At 38.4% G+C, this 21,108-nt stretch overlaps 1 protein-coding gene across 5 annotated transcripts in view; it reads left to right on the forward strand.

The window, feature by feature from the left end:
• Positions 1–21,108, forward strand: part of MSRA (methionine sulfoxide reductase A) — a 451,589-nt gene that overhangs the window by 177,239 nt on the left and 253,242 nt on the right. The gene's annotated exons all lie outside the window — the stretch shown is intronic.

Raw genomic sequence — 21,108 nt, forward strand, 5'->3', positions numbered from 1 at the left:
TGAAAGAAAACCCAAATTGTGTGCAATGACTAGTGCCAAATTTCTGAGTTTTAGCAAGTGTCCTCAGGGCTTCAAAATCTGGGCTCTTGTAGATATTTACAAGTCATTGGAGCCAAAAAAAAAAAAACAAAAAACTATTGAGTTCCTAGTATTTCTGGGATCAGAAAAGATTATTCTATAGAATTTAATATGCTTTCTTTTCTCACTTTGCAAACCAAATATCAAACTGTGTCTTTGCTATTTCTTATGTCCACACTGTGAATTAACCTGATAATTTACAGTTTGAGTTTTTCTTTCCTTGAAGGCTCCCCCCACCTGCCACATTGATACGTAACTTTGTCAAAGGCTGGGATTCAAGTAGTTTTGAGTTGTTATTCCACAAAAATCAATCTAATTGAATAATCTCTTTCTCCTCCATTATGAATTCAGCATGTTCCTTAGAAAAGAAGTTAATTAAAGTGTTTTAAACAGAAAATCTAATCTCTGAGTATATATTTACCATATACAATTATGTGGTTGAGCAGAACTTCTCTGTTAGCTTCCAAACCTTTTGGTGATGAGGTCCTTTTTAATTCATTGTTCCTTACCTCCATATTTAATGTCACCTAAACTTCCTTTAAAATGTCCCTACACTTGGCACTTTCTTTGCCTACCTTCCTCCTTTTCTCCCTCCTTCCCTTTTCTTGCTGACATCCTCTTTCCTCTTGTTTTTGCCTTCCCCCCTCACTCTTCCCTCCAGCAATGCCCTGGGGTCCATCCCTTATCACCCTCTCTGGGGTCACTTCCTCTGTCCCCTGAATTTTCATTTTCTTGTAGCTTCTGGATCCTTCCCCTCAGCCTTTAGACAGGTTTTATGGTCTTTCCCATCCTAAAAACCTGAAGTCCCTGATTTTATGCCTTCTTCTAGTTCCCATTCTACCCTGGTCTTGATGATCCTCTTCTGTAAGGCTTTTGATGTAAAGCTGCTTTAAAGCATGGAGTTCTCCTTGAGCTGCAAATTAGCTTCAGGATCACCCACCTCTAAATTAGCCTATTCAGCATAAAGTATTAACTTATTCACAGAGATGGAACCAGAATTAGTAATCAATGATGATTAACGGTTGGAGAGTTATGAAATAGGGAACTAATTCTGCCTGGGTGTTTGTAAATCTTGCTCCATATGGGCTAGCACCCTTTAAAATGTGCTTATCAGTGGTTAGAAGTTATTATGCTCAGAAATTTAAACAGAGAATTTGATTTTTGTAGAAAAAAGCATAATGGACACTCTAAAAATGTGTGCTAAATATTTGCTTTGTTACTTTTCCTCTGTGTACTTATGTTCACACGATGCCATTTTTCTGGAGTTGTAGGTTTGAAACTATCAGGGGACAGTTACCAGGGGACAGCAAATGTCACATCAGTGTGCAATGGGTTATTTTGATAATTTTTTTTTGTATTTCAGATTTTTCACCCCCCAGACGTGTTACACACTCAGTTCCATGTCATATTGGGCAATATAAAATAAGGCTAACCTATATAGCAGGGTTTCCTCTGTTTTGCTATTAGAGGAGAGCTTCCTTCCCAAGGGACAGACCCAGCACCAGGCAGGTATGGATGTTGTTTGGCCACAGAATTGGAAATATCAGTGAATAAAGCTCTGTGATGAGATTATTATTATAATTTGTCACAGTTTTGGTTTGTAGTGGCTTTCCTAAAAATCCTAACCCGTGGCATTGCTTGGCTTTGGGCAAGCACCTTTCCCTTTCCAGGCTTTAGCATTTTTCACCAATAGGATGAGAATTGACTGCTCTGAGACACTTGCCTTTGCTTCTCCATCTTACATATTCAAGACCCAAGGCTTATCTGGCGATAGGCAGTCCTCAGGAAACCCACTGTGAGTGGCCAAGGTGTGTGGTTTTAAGAGGTGAATCGTGTATCATTTCTGCAAGTTCAGAAATATACAGATTGTAAACTAGAATATCTTTTGACATCTAAGAATGTTTACATTATTAGAACTTCAGTTTGACTCTTCCAGATGCTTAAATTAAGGCCCTATTTGGGTTAAGTAGGTGCAAGCATTTTATATTAATGTTTTAAAAACTGTTCTCATTTTATATCACTTGTCCACCTGGCCTGCAGTAAAGAGAAGGAGCAGATGGCTTTTGGGGTGGGCTTCTCTCATTCTGGGTTGTTTATAGCTCTACTGAAAAGGTTAAACCAAGTATATAGCACTTGGCTCTTTGACATATGTTGGACATTTAATCCTCCTGGCACCTTGCAATCCTGGTATGAGTATGTAATCCTCTTCTCAGAGAGCTCATGTGACTTACCTGAAGTCACTCAGCCAGTGATATAGTGGAGGGAGAATTAGAGTCCAAGTGTAACTAACCCTGAAGCCCACGCTCTTCTTATGATGTCCCCTGACTCTTAGCACTGGTTGAAGAAGCTGTGGGCAAGTCTGGTAGATTCAGAAATGTCTTTCAGCTGGATCCATGCACAAATGCACGATTTCCAGCCAAGCCAATTTAGCAAATTGATTTGTGAATTTCTGTGCATTCCCAGAGTGTGCTGAAGGACTCTTGACATATAGCTTTTGCTGGGAAAATACTGCTTGGAATGACATCTCCTACTACTTATCACTTTTACCCATTTGATTTTAGTAGCATGTGTTAATATACAGGGGAATGTCTTACATCTACTTGACTGTGAGCTCACCAAACACCAGTGGCACTTTCTAGTTGTCCCAACTTACTCTTCAGCCTTGGAGGTGTTAATATTTTATGACAAAATAGTATCGCCAGTTGCAATTTTATTATCTATTGGTTAATCATTTGAAAATGCTTTACAGAATGCTATCTACATAGGAACTTTTAAATTAAATCCACTCTGAAAGTGGTCGTTGAACTGCCATTAGGCATTTAGAGTGGATAATGTAAGGAAGTATAAAGGACAGGGTACGCTCCATTGTAAAAAATACACAAGTGCGTCATTGTGTCACGTGACCAAAGAATATATAGGTGTCCCTTAGTTTCTGGCATGTAATCGTCACAGATTATTTTTAAGCTAAGATGTTTATTTTTTCAGATTTTCTTTCGTAGCCCATTTGTTAGTCCTCGTCTTGTTTTTGTGTGGCCACAGTTCTTAAGCTTCTTTGTTGCTCTTTCTCTCCTCTGTACTTTAGGACAATGATAATGAAGGTAATAGGCTCTGCTCTCCCAGTGGGCTTCTCCTCGTCTGTGTATGATGCTGTCTTTCAAGTCAGTGGGAGCCCTTTTTCCACAAGCTGGAGAAGCAGAACCGAACATTTTGCAATTACTTCATGCCTTTGTTCCCGGTGGCTGACAGTGCCCTATGGCTATCATCCCTTTAATCCTACAACAGCCCTGTGAAGTGGGCATTATTGTGCTCTGTTAGAGACAGAGAAACTGAGGCACCCAAAGATGAAAGAAATCTGGTCAAGTGGAGGGAATGCTTTCTCGGGCATGAGGACACATCCACATTACATTTGCCAGCATGCTGTGCCTGACTTAGAAAGGTTCTCTCCAGCTCTCAATAACTTAATGAAAGTGACATCCCATTGGCAGTGAGCCACTCCATCCATGCAGAGAGCACAGAGGCTCCAGCCATTCTGTGGTGGTTTTTTTTTTTTTTTAAAGCACAGAACAAAAAAAATAAATAAATAAAGCACAGAACAGCTATTCATTTTATTAAATATACTCTGTAGTCAAGAAGATTTATCATTTTCAAATAAAATAAAAACTTACTAATTGAGGAAAATGCAGAGAAGCTGGGGGTTGGGAAGATGTGTGAATTTGCGAAGGTTTTTAGTACAACTTAAAAAAATGAAATACAACTTTTAAAAACTTTAAAATACAGTACCGTGCCATAAAATTTGTCATCCAAAGTAGTATACTTTTGAGAGTGAAAGGGTGCTGTTAAAAATTACATTAGATAATGAGGTGCAAACCTGAAGGGTTTCAGCCAATTGGGATATAATGTCACCCTATAACGAGAGTGTATATTGTAAAATATTGTGCCAAGAGTAATAAATACACATTGAGTCAAGTTGAAATTGAACTTAGATATATAAAATGAAGTAAACAAGTGAAAAAAACAATGCAGACTATACTATATTATATATGATGTAGTATCAGCACCAGTAGTTTCACTAACTTCCAAGATTTTCCTCAGTAAATATTGTTATATCTTTCTGAATGACTTGAAATTAAAAGTTAATTCATATTTATAAAACCAGGTTCATAGCTCTTTCATAAGAGATGGAGAATTGATCATCACAGGTCATGCCTTTGCAGTTTTAATATTGTACTTATAGTATCCAATAACGTAGGGTGGTGAGTTCTCCACCACTAGAGGTATTTAAATGATAGAGTGGTCATTCCTAACAAATTGGAAAATGGGACTAAATAGCATATAAGAGTCTTTCTTCTCAATTAATGAGCATTTACTTTATTTCAGAATGTTAAACCCTTTTGAAAAAATTCCTTCTAGCAAGAAATTCTTTGATCCTATCATTTAGAAACCCACACCAAGCCTGTCTGCAGAAAGGTAAGGTTCTGTAGCAAGGAATCTTAATGTATAGGAATTGATATCAGTGACAACACTAGGAGTATCTCCATGAATTCTTAGGGTGGGTTTTTAGGCTCTCAGTATCCTGACAGCAATGGCTCTGTGATCTCAAACATGTTTTCTTTGTCAGGTTCTCTTAGGGCTTCTCAAATGAGAGGGAGCAAAAGACAATCCAAGACATCATGAAAATGTGCTGATGACCTTGTTTATCTCTGTTTATAGCCAAGGTGCCAAGAATTTACCAGACTGTTTCTCAAATAGGTGTGTGGAAGGGCTGATTCCAGAGCAAGGGCTAGTGACTGTTTTAGGGCCACAGATGCACCCCAGTCCAAGTGACTCACCTTGAGCACTCCAAAGGAGAATGAGATCCATGTCTGTAAGATGAACCAATCATAAGACATTTTTTCCCCCTGACTTCAATTGGAGGTGAATTTTGAAACAGCCACAGTTATTTTGTCTGCTAGCCAAGAAAACAGCATTGAAAGCAGCAGGCAATATGTCAGACTTCAAAGGAAAATATATTGGTGGCTCATTGGCTTGAATCCAACATTATGTTGGTAAATAATCAAATCCCGGTGTGGCATATTTCTCCCTGAACCTTGACTGAAAACCATTGAAGACCATTCTGTGAGCTGTAGAGTGGCAGTCACTCATTCTAGGAAAAAGGCCAGAAAGAATGACTTTGAAATGTGTTTATAATTAACTAAACAATCTAAATTCACAAGACTGTTAGAACAGCAGGCTGCTAACTGGTGCAAACTTCTTAAGTGATGAGGCACTTGGGGAAACAAAAATAGGCCTTCCTCCCATGATAATCTGAAGCACCTTCAAGGGACAATAATTGGTCATTTAGGGACATGTTTTAAGATATATTTTATTTTATTTATCTTTTGTGTGTGTGTGTGATGTTCTCAATTTTTATTTCCTTTTTGAGCGTGGAGAGGTTAGATAATACAGGGAGAGGGGAAGAGACCTCCCTGAAAATCCCATTTGGATTGTATGACATTGCTTGTTATGGCACAGCACACCTCGTCCCAGTCAGGAAGAGCACAGGTGTGGAGGTGGAGAGGGTATCCTGGGGCAGGGAGGGTGTGAGAGGGGGATATATTTAGAATAGGGAAGCTGGAGTGTGGGTGGGGATTTTTGTGCTTAGAGAATGGAACTGAACCCATTGTAGAAAGGAGTAAACCCAAATCCAGTAATGTTTGATAATCGTGTATCCACCAACCTCAACCATTTGGAATGCATGTGAGAACCAGAAAATAAGCTCTACCCCCCACCTCCCACCACACACATGAAAGTTATGGAGGAGTCTATAAATAATTCTGAACTCACAGAGGCCTTTGCAGTCAGATAAACCTTGGTACATGACTCTAGACAAGTACCTTACCTGCTCTAAGCCCCATTCCTCATCTGTAAAATGAGGTGAAGAATGTCTACCTCACAGGGTTGTTTTCAGAATGTCATGAGCTAATGCCTCAAGGCATTTAGGGTATGGGGGACAGATGGGACAGATCTCAGGCACTGCTGCTCATAGGACAGCCTGTGCAGTGTTCCCCGGGAGGCCACCTGCTCTCCTCAGCCAGAATGCACTGTGATCCAGGCCCCAGGCGATTGACCCCAACATTAGTCAGTTCCATTTGATCCATAATCTCTCTTGCATAATACCTGATGAGCGCTGTAACTCAGGGATTTTGAAGGATAACAGATTGCATTGGTGGAGAACTCAACTAATACTGGCCCAGTACTGACCAGCCCTTGTTAAAACTTTCTAGTAGGCCACTCTCATTATGGGTCTAAATGAGACTGGTTGCTTCCTTATGAATCAACACAGAGCTCTCAGAAAATGCCATGATTTCTCTTTTGGCCTCACCTATTGAGTTGATCAGTTGTGGCTAATTATTTCACTGTTATTGCTAGTATATAGTGACCATCCAATTGACCAACTTTTTGTAAACTTTTGAAAATGAAGATTTATAGAATTTATTTTACCTATATGGCAGTAATTTCTTAAATTTCTACCGAAAAAATATGCTCAAGAGGATGTGCTAGAGAAACAATTATGTATCTACTGCTTCTCTGTGATTTAGCTTTTTTAGAAGAAAAATGTAGATATGGAGAATGACAAAAACTGAAGTTAATCGTTAATCAGTTTAGCTCAACTAGCATTTTTAAGAAAAATACTGAGCCCCATGTTGCAGATGATATAAGACAGCTAATATATTCTCTCTTGCTCTTACTCTTCCCAATAATTTATCTTTGGCCTTGTTATAAAACAAAATAAAGGAAAATTAAAATAGATACAAGACATGGAAAAATTGCATACATTAGAATTAGCTAAATGTTAGACCAAAGAAAAATATGAGAAATGAAATACAAATAGTACGTGCCACGATACGATATAATTTGTTAAAGTTGGTCACAGATTTGGCTCTATATTTTCTAGCAGCATTGTGAAGACCAATTAGTTGTATGATTGGTTTCCGTTTTTAAAAATTGTGGTAAAACACATAATATAAAATTTGCCGTTTTAACCATCTTTAAATGTAAAGTTCAGTGGCATTAAGTACATTCACATGGCTGTGCAGCCATCACCACCATCCATCTCCTGAACTTTTTCATCTTCCCAACTAAAATTCTGTATACCTTAAATAATTATTCTCGATTCTGTCTCCACCAAGCCCCAGCAACCCTCATTCTACTCTCTGTCTCTGTGAGTTTCACTACTCTAGATATCTCCAATAAGTGGAATCATTCAATATTTATTCTTTTGTGACTGGCTTATTTCACTTGGCATACTGTCTTCAGGGTTCATCCATGTTGTGATGTGTATCGGAATTTATTTATTTTTATTTATTTTTGAGAGAGAGAGAGAGAGTGTGAGTGAGCAAGGGGCAGGGGGAGGGGGAGAGAGAGGGAGGGAAAGAGAATCCCAAGCAGGCTCTGCACTGTCAGCATGGAGCCTGAAGTGGGGTTCGAGCTCACCCAGTGAGGGGCTTGAACTCATGAACTGTGAGATCATGACCTGAGCCAAAGTCGGATGCTTAACCATCTAAGCCCCAGAATTCAGGTGCCCCAGAATTTCCTTCCTTTTCTAAGGCTGAGTAGTATTCCACCAAACATATATACCACATTTTGTTTATCCATTCATCTATCAAAGGACACTTGGGTTGCTTCCACCTTTTGGCTATTGTGAATAATACTGGTATGAACATGGAAGTGCCAATATCTCTTGAAGACCCTACTTTCAAGTCTTTTATACCTAGAAGTGGAATTGCTGGATCAAATGGTAATCCGCTGTTGTACTTTTTGAGGAACTGCCAACCCATTTTCTACAATGGTTGAGCCATTTTACAGTCCCACTGGCAAAGCACAAGGATTCCAATTTCTTCACCTCCCTGCCAACACTTGTTATTTTGTTTGTCCATAGCCATCCCGATGTGTGAAGTGGTGATGGGTTTCAACGTTTTACTTACTGATATTGAAAATCTTCATGCTTGGGGGAATCTTAAAATTTCCTGATTCTAGAACCAGAAAGAAATTTCTTTTAAGGGTATGTGTAAGGAGAACACTGTAATGTGAGACAGTCAACAGTACTACTGCTAACCCTTTAGAGTGAGCAGCATGAGGAGATTTGTGAGCTGTTGGTCACACTGCTCTTTTCTTTGGACTGCTGACACACACCAGGGAATATTTAGGCCACACACTGTGACGGGTTGCACAGTATGCTTCTCTGGCTTAACCCATAAATTACTTGTAATGCATCTAAAACAATCAATAGACTGGTTATCTTATAAGGAATTTTCTATCAATATTATTTCTTTAATGGATTTTAAAAAATATTTACCTTTTAGTTTTTTATTGTGAAAAATTTCAAACATACTAAAAATAAACTGATATAAGGAAGCCTTCCTTATTCAGTTTCAGGTTATCAGTTAGGGCTGAGTGTTTTTCATGTATATTCTCAGTTGCTCTCCACCATCTCAGGTTATTTCAAAGCAAATCTCACATATCCTCTAATTTTTTAAATTTAATTTTGTTTTGTTTTGTTTTATTTTGTTTATTTTATGTTTTATTTTATTTTATTTTATTTTATTTTATTTTATTTTATTTTATTTTATTTTATAGAAAGAGAGAGAGAGAGAGAGCATGAGCTGGGGAAGGGCAGATGGAGAGGGAGAAAGATAATCTCAAGCAGGCTTCACGCTCAGTGTGGAGCCCTATGCAGGGCTCAATTCCACAAACAGGAGACATTATGACCTGAGCTGAAATCAAGAGTCAGACCCTCAACTGACTGAACCACCCAGGTGTCCTACATATCATCTCACTTTATCCATGAATATTTGGGGTACATATCTCTAAAAAGAGCAGCTGTCTAGAAAACATACCATAATGCCATTATCACACCAAAAAATACAATTATTTAATATCATCAAGTATGCCATGAGTCCATATTTCCACTATTGTCTCATAAATGTTTTTTCAAACCATTTGTTTGAGTCAAGATCCAAATGAGTCCATACATTGTAATTGGTTGATATAAATATTTAGTCTCTTTTAACCTGTAAGTTCATCTCTCTCTTTTTCCTTGTAATTTATTTGTTGAATAAATTAGATAATTATTCTGCACTATCTCCTTCAGTCTAGATTGAATGGCCATATTTGTCAGTCCTCTGTACTTCCTAAAAATTGGGAGTTAGAGTCCTGATCAGAATCCATAGGTGGGGTGTGTAAGCCATTCAGGAGGCATTTAATAACTGAATCATTAAATTAGCAGCCCTTAATGATCATTGCCTAGGTCCATTATTTTATCCAAGGCTATAGGATGGTGCTATTTTAATTCTAACATTTCCTTTTACTTATGAACTAGCCCTTTTATTAACTATTTGGTTATCTTGACATCCAGTTTGATTAAGAAAGAAGTGTCATTCCCCCCCCTTATCTATCACTTTGCTCCATGGATCTGAACATGGGTTAAAAGTATATTCATGAGTTAGAAGCATATATAAATACAGTTGCTTAAGTCAAAAGTGATTTAACAAATGATGGAAACCTCTTTAATTTGACTGAATGACCATTTTCACTTGGGCATTTAACCAAATTATTGAAATTTGTGACCATTTGGCTAAACTTGAAAATGCAATCACAATAGACAGATTGCCTCAACAGATTTGGGCAAAACAAAGTAGCAGACACATACATAGTCAGGTGGCAGAAGTTATGTCTCCGGCAAGGCTGGATCTGGGAGCAGCCATCTTCTCTGCTGTTCTCACCCAGGTCTTATGACCAGGGGACATGTTGCCTTGTGGATTCTAGTCCTGAACCTCAGCAACCCAGGATGAAAAAGCCAACTCCAGAGAGGGGGCCATCTTGTTTCTAGATGTGGAATGCTGTGAAAATATTGGAATGATGAGAATGGATAAGCAGCCAGGAAATGACAAAGCCTCCTCAGGAATGCTGCCCACTGTGAAGACTAACAGCTGAGCTATCTCACCTGGAGTGCTTTTTCATGCTTTGGCTTAATATTGTGAATGCGTTTGAGGGTAGCAGAAGACATATTTTTCAGAGTGCTTTTCCCTTGTCTCTGCCTTCCAGTTTTCACAGATAGAACAGGTAGGACTATCTGCAGTTTTCACTACCAAGTATTTTGGGAACTGTCTACTGACTCGCTTATTTTTTTAATCTCATTTTATCTTTATTATTTATTATCTTATGTATATATAATTTTTTATTTTTGGTGAGTTGTCTCAAATTTTCCTTTTGGAATGATGCTGTGTATAAATAAATAAGAGTAAAATAATTCCTATGAATGAAATTTCTTAGGCCTAGTACAACATACAGTTTTCTTTTTAAGGCATTCAAAATAAAAAATGCCAGATCTTTTTTTTCAGAAATAACTGGGATGTTATCACCAAACCCTAAGAAGTGGGATTCTGTTGAAGCAACATGTTTGGTTCACACTGAGAAATGATCGTTTAGCTTTGCCTACCTTTGGCCAAAATAGCGTGAACGATGATGAAAGAGCCCCTGTGAACTTTTCATGAATTCTTGTGTGTAAGTGTCAGCAACATCCCAGGTGTCCTTATATACCTGGAGTTACTACATGGAACACCTTTCATCTTCCTCTTATGTCATTGGTACCCCAGGATTTAGACAAAGGATTATAGTTGATCAAGACCAATCGCATTGGGACCAAAGGTGGTGCTTGCCAGATGGCTATCTTTCTGGTACAAGTCTGACCATAGATCCTTCCAAGTCCCAGCTGGGATGCCAAGACTCATGATAATATGGTGACGATTAATGATAGTTCATAATAGGCCTTATCATGAATGAACTCAAAAAGATATTTTAAAATATACTTACTTTAAGATGATTGAGGGGCACCTGGGTGGCTCAGTCAGTTAAGTGTCTGACTTCAGCTCAGGTCATGATCTCACGGTTCATGGGTTCAAGCCCCACGTCGGGCTCTGTGCTGATAGCTCAGAGCCTGGAGTCTGCTTCTGATTCTGTCTGTCTGTCTGTCTGTCAGTCTCACTCTCTCTGCCCCTCCCCTGTTTGCCCTCTGTCTTTCTCTGTGTCTCAAAAATAAATAAACGTTAAAAAAAAAAAAAGATGATTGAAAACACTTTCAGGGGCACCTGGGTGGCTCATTCGGTTGAACGTCCGACTTTGGCTCAGGTCATGATCTCACGGTCCGTGAATTCGAGCCCCACGTCGGGCTCTGTGCTGACATCTCAGAGCCTGGAGCCTGCTTCAGATTCTGTGTCTCCCTCTCTCTCTTTGACCCTCCCCTGTTCATGCTCTGTCTCTCTCTGTCTCAAAAATAAATATTAAAAAAGAAAAAGAAAAAGAAAACACTTTCAGATGTGGCTTTCCAGAATCAAGCTTACTTAGTGGGAATCAGTGCTGTCTGTTTTGTGGGAAAATAAAGTTTAAGTTTTTTGGCCATATCTCTGGACTCCCCTGAAACCTCCTCTTGCAGTCATTTGAATCTCAAATGTCTTTCTGTGATGGTCCTTTCCCAGTTTCTTAGTTTCCATCATATTGTCACTTAGGTCAAGATGAATCCCTTGTGGAAGCCTGGCATTCATCTTGCTTCTAACACTCATGCATTCATTTAGTACTTGGGAGAATTTCTTGTCACCCTCTTTGCCACCAGCCTTCCCTTTCCTTACCATAAAAGTTGTCCAGGTGGCATTGACATTTGCATTGAGAGGAGTGGAAGAGTTTGTATTCACCTCATAGGGGACATTAAGAAGGAGGAAGGTTTGGGGAAGGTCACCTGGGAAAATTCAGGAATATGATGATACTAGGAGCTTAGAGTGAAAACAACCTGTGTATCAAATGAACTGTCAGGAATGCATAGGAACTGCTTCTTAGCATTCCTTTTGGCCGAAGAGCTCATGTTTGGCAAGTACGTCTTTTGGCCAGGCCTCCCCTTAACAGCTTTGTTGTAGAAATTGCACTAGCATGACCATAAGATGGAGAAGGCCCCATACGCATGGGTTCAGCATTGGCCTTGCTTTCAAACCACCTGTAAAAGTAAGAGCTGGATTCCCAAGCAAATCATATGTGCTTTAATCCTGGTGCCAATACATGGGTCTTCAGTGACACATAATAAATAGGTGGGCAGGTGTACCAGCTGAATGACAAATAGCTTCTCAGTTGCTATTGATGCATTCATGACTGGACTGAAAGTCTTTTTTTTTTTTTTAAATTTTTTAGTGTTTCTTTTTGAGAGAGAGAGAAAGCCAAAGCGTTGGTGGGGGGGAGGGGTGGGCGGGAAGGGGCAGAGAGAGAGGGAGATGCAGAATCTGAAGCAGGGTTCAGGCTCTGAGCTGTCAGTACAGAGCCCGACGTGGGGTAATGGACCATGAGATAATGACCTGATCTGAAGTTGGGTGCTTAACTGACTGAGCCATCCAGGTGCCCCTGGACTAAAAGTTTTGTCCCTGTTTTTTTTCCTTCCATGTAGAACATTTTTATTCTACCTAGCAATGAAGTGACTGTAAAAACACCACCACTTATAACTAGTTAGTTATAAACTAACTTTTATATTGAATAGTAATTTTTATACTTTAAAGTATTTTTAGATATATTATGTTACTTGTTCTTTGTATTTAGCTCTGAGATGAGAAAACTGAGGCCTAGAGAGATTAAGGGACTTTCCTGGAGTCAGGCTACTAGTTAATGGTAGAACTAAGTCTAGGATTCAGATAATTTATTCACTTATTTATCAAGTTGTTTATTGCAGCAGGAAACAGGAAAAATATCTCCCCTCAAAGACTTGATAAGACAAAAAATAAGATAAATATCTAAAGTATATGGTACAGAATATCAGATTGTGATAAGTGCTGTGGATTTATATAAAGCAAGGGAAGAGAATAGGAAATGCCAGGTTGGGATTGGGGTGAGGGCTTGCAATTTAAAATGATAGTCAAGGGACACCTGGGTGGCTTAGTCGGTTAAGCCTCCAACTTCTGCTCAGGTCATGATCTTATAGCATGTGAGCTCAAGCCCCACATCCGGATCTCTGCTTTCAGCATGGAGCCTGCTTGGGATCCTCTGTCTCCCTCTCTCTGCCCCTCCCCACCCTAAAAAAAAACACATTAAAAATTGTTTTAATAAAAAAAATAAAATGATAGTCCAGGAAGGCATCAATGAAGTAATATTTAAACAAAGCTCTTAAAGAGGTAAGGGGGTTGTTATACAGAGATCTGTGGAAAAACCATTCTAGGCAGAAGGAATACAAGTGCAGAGTCCCTGAGGCAGGAGTGCGTGTGACACAAGGTCCATATGCTGGAGTGTAATAAGCAAAGAGGGGAGGAAGAGGAGCTGAGGTCAGAGATTAAGAAGGAGTTAAATCATGAAGGGCCTTGTGGTTACTGTGGGGACTTTGACTTTTATTTTGCATGTTATGGGAAGCCTTTAGAGGATTTTGGGCAAAGAAATGAGATAATATGACTCATTTTTTAAAACAATCACTTTGGCTCTGATGGTAAGAAAAGAAGCAGAGATACCATTTAGGAGGCTGTCTTCTCTCTGTCCAGTACTTGTTGTGTGAACACACACTGCCTTTAATTGATAATAATAATAATAAAAAGCCTATACCTTTGTGTATCTTTCCCAAATGCAATATCTTCATAGTTTTAGGATATTTTCTTTCCCTGGGTATTAAGAATTAAGTGCCCCCCCCTTTTTTTTTTAAAGAGGGGAAGATTTAAAAAATTTTTTTTCTTTTTTTAACATTTATTCATCTTTGAGAGACAGAGAGAGACAGCATGAGTGGGGAAGGGGCAGAGAGAGGGAGACACAGAACCCAAAGCAGGTTTCAGGCTCTGAGCTGTCAGCACAGAGCCTGACACGGGGCTCGAACTCAAGAACTGCGAGATCATGCCCTGAGCCAAAGTCAGACACTCAACTGACTGAACCACCCAGGCACCCCTAAGTGGCCCTTTTAAATGACACATTAGCTAAGAACAGATACAAATCCTTTGTAGAGAGTACAGTTGACGCTTGAATAATATAGATTTGAACTGCGTGGGTCCACTTATATGTGGATTGTTTTCAATAAATTTATTGGAAAGTTTTTTCGATATTTGTGAAAATTTGAAAGGACTTACAGGTGAATGACGTTGCCTGGAAATATTGGAGAAATTAAGAAAAAGGTATGTCATGAATATGCATAAAATATATGTAGATACTAGTCTGTTTTTATCATTTACTACCATAAAATACAGACAATTGTATTTTGAAAAGTTAAACTTTATCAATACTTGGACACACACTTAATGGGCCATGCATGGTGCCATTTGCAGTTGAGAGAAATGTAAACAAGCATAAAGATGCAGTATTAGATCATAACTGAATAAAATTAACTATAGTAATACTGTGCAATTGTCATAATTTTGTAGCAACCTCCCGTTGGCATTGTGGTGAGCTCAAGGGTTGGGAGTATCCGCTTAAAATGCCACTTGATACTTATCATCTCTACATGAACAACTCATCTGTTTTTTAAATTGCATATCCCGGTTAAGAGTGATCTCTCATGGTTCTTGCGTATTTTTCATCGTGTTTAGTGCAATACCATAAGCCTTGAATAACACCACAGGACTCCTACAAAGTGCCGCTGGTGTTGCTGGAAGTGCTCCCAAGAAGCAGAGAAAAGTCATGACATCACAAGAAAAAGTTGAATCGCTTCATATGTGCCATAGATTGAGGTCTATAGCTGAGGTTGTCCGTCATTTCAAGATGAATGTGTCCAGTGTTAGGACCACTGTAAAAAAAAGAAAAAGAAAGATGTGAAGCCAGCAGGTACAAAAATCTTGCACTTTTTGTGAAATACCTATTTATCTCATATTGAAAAGGCAGTTTTGGCTGTAAGAAAGGCCTCCCAATAGATTCAAATATGATTTGAGAAAAAGCGAAGTCATTAAACTTAAAGCAGAAAGATGGTGAAGGATCTAAAGGTGGAGAATTTAATGCCAGAAAAGGATGGTTTTATAATTTTAGAAAGAGGTTTGGGTTTAAAATGTCAAGATAACTGGAGAAGCAACTTCTACAGACCAAGAGGCAACAGATAGGTTCTCCGATGCCATTAAGAAAATCATTGCAGACTGTTGGTGGGAATGCAAACTGGTGCAGCTGCTCTGGAAAACAGTGTGGAGGTTTCTCAAAAGATTAAAAATAGATCTACCCTATGACCCAGCAATAGCACTGCTAGGAATTTACCCAAAGGATACAGGAGTGCTGATGCATAGGGACACTTGTACCCCAATGTTTATAGCGGCACTTTCAACAATAACCAAATTATGGAAAGAGCCTAAATGTCCATCAACTGATGAATGGATAAAGAAATTGTGGTTTATATACACAATGGAATACTACGTGGCAATGAGAAAGAATGAAATATGGCCTTTTGTAGCAACATGGATGGAACTGGAGAGTGTTATGCTAAGTGAAATAAGTCATACAGAGAAAGACAGATACCATATGTTTTCACTCCTGTGTGGATCCTGAGAAACTTAATGGAAGACCTTGGGGGAAGGGAAGGACAAAAAAAAGGGTTAGAGAGGGAGGGAGCCAAACCGTAAGAGACTCTTTAAAACTGAGAACAAACTGAGGGTTGATGGAGGGTGGGAGGGAGGGGAGAGTGGGTGAAGGGTATTGAGGAGAGCACCTGCTGGGATGAGCACTGGGTGTTGTATGGAAACCAATTTGTCAATAAATTTCATATTAAAAAAAAAGTAAAAAAAAAAAAAAAGAAAATCATTGCAGAGAAAGAGTATCTGCCTGAATAGATTTTTAATGCAGACAAAAGTGCCCTGTTCTGGGTGGGTGGGGGGCGGCAAGACACAAAGGACTTTTATTAGTAGGAAAAAGAAGCAAGCACCAAGATTTAACTCTACTGATTTGTAGAAATACAGTTTGGTTTATGATCAGTATCTATAAATCTGCTAATCCCTGAGTCTTGAAGGGAAAGGTAAGCACCAACTGCCTTGTTTTGGTTTTACAATAAGAAGGCCTGGACAATGAGAACCCTTTTTCTGGATTGGTTCCATTGATGTTTTGTCCCTGAAGTCAGGAAGTAATTGCTGGTAAGGGACTGCCTTTTAAAGTTCTTTTGGTACTGGAAATGCTCCTGGCCATGCAGAGCCCCATGAGTTCAACACTGAAGGCCTCAAAGTGGTCTGCTTGCCCCCAGACACAATGTAATTCAGCCTCTAGATCAGAGGGTCATAAGGACCTTTAAGACTCATTATGCATGACACTCTGTGTAAAGGATTGCCAATGCAGTGGAAGAGAACCCTCATGGAGAGAACATCATGAAAGTCTGGGAGGATTACATCATTGAAGATGCCATTATTGTTACAGGAAACGCCATGAAAGCCATCAAGCCCGAAACAATAAATTCCTGCTGGAGAAAACTGTGTCCACATGTTGTGCATGACTTTACAGGATTTACAACAGAGCCAATCAAGGAATATCATGGCAAAGATTGTGGATATGACAAAAAAGGTGGGGTGTGAAGGGTTTCAAGATATGGATATTGGAGAAATTCAAGAGCTAACAGGGACACACTGGAGGAATTAATAGAAAATGACTTGATGTAGACATGTGGTTCAGAACCAGTATGCAATGACGAGGAGGACGTAGAAGAAGCAGAGAGAGAAAACAAACTGACGTTGGAAAATCTGACAGAAGGTTCCAATTATTCAAAGGTGTTTTTGACTTTTTTTTTTTAATGACTTCGACCCTTCCATAATATGAGCACTGAAACCAAAGCGAACAGTGGAAGAAGGCTTGGTACTGTATAGAAACATTTCTAGAGAAAAAAGAAGCAAAGTCAGAAATTACAGTATGTTTCTGTAGGGTTACATGGAGTGTGCCTGCCTCTTTTGCCTCCCCTTAACCTCTTCTATCTCCTCCACCTCTTCCACCCCTGGAACAGCAAGACCAACAACTCCTCCTGCACCACCCCCTCCTCCTCTTCCTCCTCCTCCTCCTCCTCCTCTGCCTACTCAATGTGAAGACAATGAGGATAGAGACCTTTATGATGATCCACTTCCACTTAGTATTAAATAATCATCATGCTGTACAGTTAATAAGCTCATCTGGTGTATATGTGTGTGAGTGAATTTGTGTGAAGATCTAATCACTGTAGGCAAGAACTGCATGAGATGTTTTTGTGTCATAGTCACCTAAGTATTCATCATGTAGAATATCGTGTGAAAGACTTGCATGGAAATGGATAGCCTATCTTTACAGAGGCATAAGATGAATGATATATAATGTAAAATTAATGTGCCAGCTTTCTTACTGTTATAACTATGCTTTCAAAGAGTTATATTGCCATATAGTATGCTTCTCTCTCTCATAATTGGAGACACTGCATATCAGTCTATTATCACAGGGAAGTGGTTTCTTTAAAGGTAACAATATTTCCAATAGTATATTATGAAGACTGTAATACTGTATGCCATAAAAATTTTATAATAATTAACTCATTAGTGTGTAGTCTAGGCTACCATGAAGCAATCATACTGCTGCTTCTTTGTTATCAGTGCATGAATCGTTTTACTTGTAAATAAATATGCATTTGTTTTTCACATTATCTTTTCCTTTTTGATATCTAGTGTTAGTAATATGTGTAACATCAACAGTGATTTGTATCATATAATACCATATTGATATAAGTACTGGTAGACCATTTATTTTATAAACAGACAGTGTAAACTTATGGTATCGATAAATACAGCAGTACTGTTTTTTGTTCCTTAAGATTTTCTTAATAACATTTTCTTCTCTGTAGCTTACTTTATTGTAAGAATACAGAATATAATACATATAATGTATAAAATATGTGATAATCAACTGCCTATATTATTGATAAGGCTTCCAGTAGACTATTAACAGTTAAATTTGGGAGAGTCCAAAGTGATACCTGGATTTTCAATTGTACAGGGGCTTGGTGCCCAAACCCCTGTGTTTTTTAAGAGTCAACTGTATGTAGGTATTATTATCATTCTACTTACAGATTGATGTTCTTGCATCTTTAGATGTAATTGAATTAAACCACCTAGAATCAAGTTGAACGAGTGCATAGGAGTCCTTTCAAAATGGTTGTTCTACAATACATTAAACAGTGTAGAAGTACTTCAAATTGTACTTCTGGTATACACAGAATACGGAATGGAGCACAGGTCAAAGGAATGCGGTGATGTGATTTAAAATGTGAAATCACAGGATTGTGCATTCAAGCCCCATGTTGGGTGTAGAGACTACTAAAAATAAATAAAATCTTAAGGTAAAGTAAAGTAAAATAAAATAAAGTAAAGTAAAATAAAATAAAATAAAATAAAATAAAATAAAATATGAAATCAATGCTTACAATAAGATTAAGATTTATCAGTAAAATAAATTGGTATTTCCCTAAACCTCTTAACTCTTCCAGCTCCAAAAAATGTTGGGATGGAATGTCAGATATGTTATCATCCAAATTTGGGTTTAAATTCTAACTAAGCTGATTTCTGAACTTGAATATGTTTCTGAAGCTCCATCTGATAACAGCTTTGACTGTGGACAAAACCAAACAAACAAAACCAAAAAACAGTTACTTGAAGGAACTGGTGAACAACAAAATGTTGTTGTCTGGGCAGAATCTGGAGGGAACATAGCTCTTAAAATAAGGGAAACAAACCTGATAAGCACCACATTTAACCAGGTTTTTCCTTGAGGGTGCTTTCCAGTAGTCAGTTGCTTAGGAACTGCTTAGTCAGTTGCTTAGGGAATAAAGAGAGTACAAATAGAAAGTAACTATCTTACCAGGCTGAATAAAAAGAGGTCAAATCCAGGGCCTGCAAGACTAGCTAGAAATCAATGTAAAACATCTGGAAGGAAGGAGCAGTAGAGGGAGAGCCCCCACAATCTCTTACCAATTCCCCTTCAAATATGTGGCTGCCTCTGTCTGTACATGCACAGAGTGAGATTCCAAAGAAATTCCAGCAGAAAGCAGCTGCTAGAAGGCTGAGTCAGTGGAAGCTTGGTTCTGGGAGAGAATTGGAGTTCAAGGCTTGCTAGGTTAAAGAGACTTTTAAAAACTTTGGGCTTTTATTTTAAACTCTAGGAGGGCCATGTCTTAGAAGTAAACCCAGGATAAAGGGTTACATCCTAGGGCTAAGGAGAAAAAGCAAAATAAACCTATTCTTATAACTCTAAATCTAAGCCTTTATAGGATCAAGATGACCCACCAATAATTTACTTGTTTGTTGGGACAAAATTCAACATTCTTTGGAGAAGAATTACAAAATCTAGCACATATCATCCACAGTGTTTAGTATGCAATAAAAAATGATTAGATATGTGAAGAAACAAGAAAATATGGTTAAAGAAGAAAAAAAGTAAATAGAAGCAGGACCAGAGATGAGTCAGACATTGAAATTGGCAGACAAGGACCCAAAACATATTATAAATACCTTAAAGAATTTATGGTAAATGATGGACTGAATGAGTTAATAGATAGGGAAATATCAGCAAAGAAATGGAAATTATAAAAGAGAATAAAATGGAATTTCTAGGACTGAAGAATACAGCATCTGAAATTTAAAAACCCCACAACTATTCAATAGACTTAACAGGAGATTCAATATTGCTTAAGAAGGGATGAGTGAACTTGAAGACAGGTCAATAAAAATTATACAAATTTGAGAAATTTTTTTTTAAATGAACAGAATCTTGGTGATTATGAGATAATGTCAGTTGGTCTACTATATATGTAATGGAGTGTCAGAAGGATCCCAGAGAGAGAGACTGGGACAGAGATATATATAATAACCATGAATTTGATGAAATGTTTTTTGGGGTTAGTCAAAATGAGTGCCAAATCTAGAGAGTCAAAGGTAGGGATCTAATGAGGACAATGGAATAAAGAGTTTTGAGTGGGAGTAAAGATTAAATAAAAATGACTGTAAAACAGGGAAGGTCCATCTTGCCCAAAGACCACCCCTATTCCCACATCTGTGTTCAACTCCTGTACCCAACTCCTTTGAGAACACTTTGTTTCTTCTCCTCTGGTTCCATGGTGACATTGTTTTGAGATGGACTCACTCTTGGGTTCAAACCCTAGCTACCCTAGCTTTGCCTCAGCAACATATCCTTACGGTCTTCATCCTGGGATCATCCCTTATCAAATGAAAATAACAATAACTTTCTCAGAAGGATTCCAGATCCCTCTGGAATAGACTATGTACATTTTATAGGGTAGTGCTGGCCATATCATAGTCAGACCCTTGGTAGTTAGAAATTTCCTTTTCCTACTTAACTTGTTCCTATTGTGGTTTTCTGACATCACTACCTATCCAGTTAGTGAGGTGAAGGAAATTGTACCTTATCTTAAGAGCAAGAAAAACCATAGAAATGATGGGATCATGGTTGAATTTTAGAAAGATCACACAGGCTTCAGGGTGAAGAATGGACTAGAAAGATGTGAGATAAGATTTGAAAAATCAGATTGGATGCTATTGAAGGCCATTTCTCATGCCTTCTTTTTATACTCTTTTTAAAACAGCTGCATTATCCTCTTTTCTTTCACAAGAGACCCTGCTTTGCCCATATTACAGCTTCTATCATTACCAGTAAAAATAAAATCAGGTTCCCCTTTCCTCAAGGACAGGGATGCTCTGTCTTTATTTTTTTATTATTTATTTATTTATTTATTTATTTAATTTATTTTTCAATATATGAAATTTATTGTCAAATTGGTTTCCATACAACACCCAGTGCTCATCCCAAAAGGTGCCCTCCTCAATACCCATCACCCACGCTCCCCTCCCTCCCACCCCCCATCAACCCTCAGTTTGTTCTCAGTTTTTAAGAGTCTCTTATGCTTTGGCTCTCTTCCACTCTAACCTCTTTTTTTTTTTCCTTCCCCTCCCCCATGGGTTTCTGTTAAGTTTCTCAGGATCCACATAAGAGTGAAAACATATGGTATCTGTCTTTCTCTGTATGGCTTATTTCACTTGGGATGCTCTGTCTTTAAATGGT

The sequence above is a fragment of the Panthera pardus genome, unplaced genomic scaffold (assembly GCF_024362965.1).
Source record: "Panthera pardus isolate Hobbes unplaced genomic scaffold, ASM2436296v1 HiC_scaffold_13, whole genome shotgun sequence".
NCBI classification, from domain to species: Eukaryota; Metazoa; Chordata; class Mammalia; order Carnivora; family Felidae; genus Panthera; species Panthera pardus.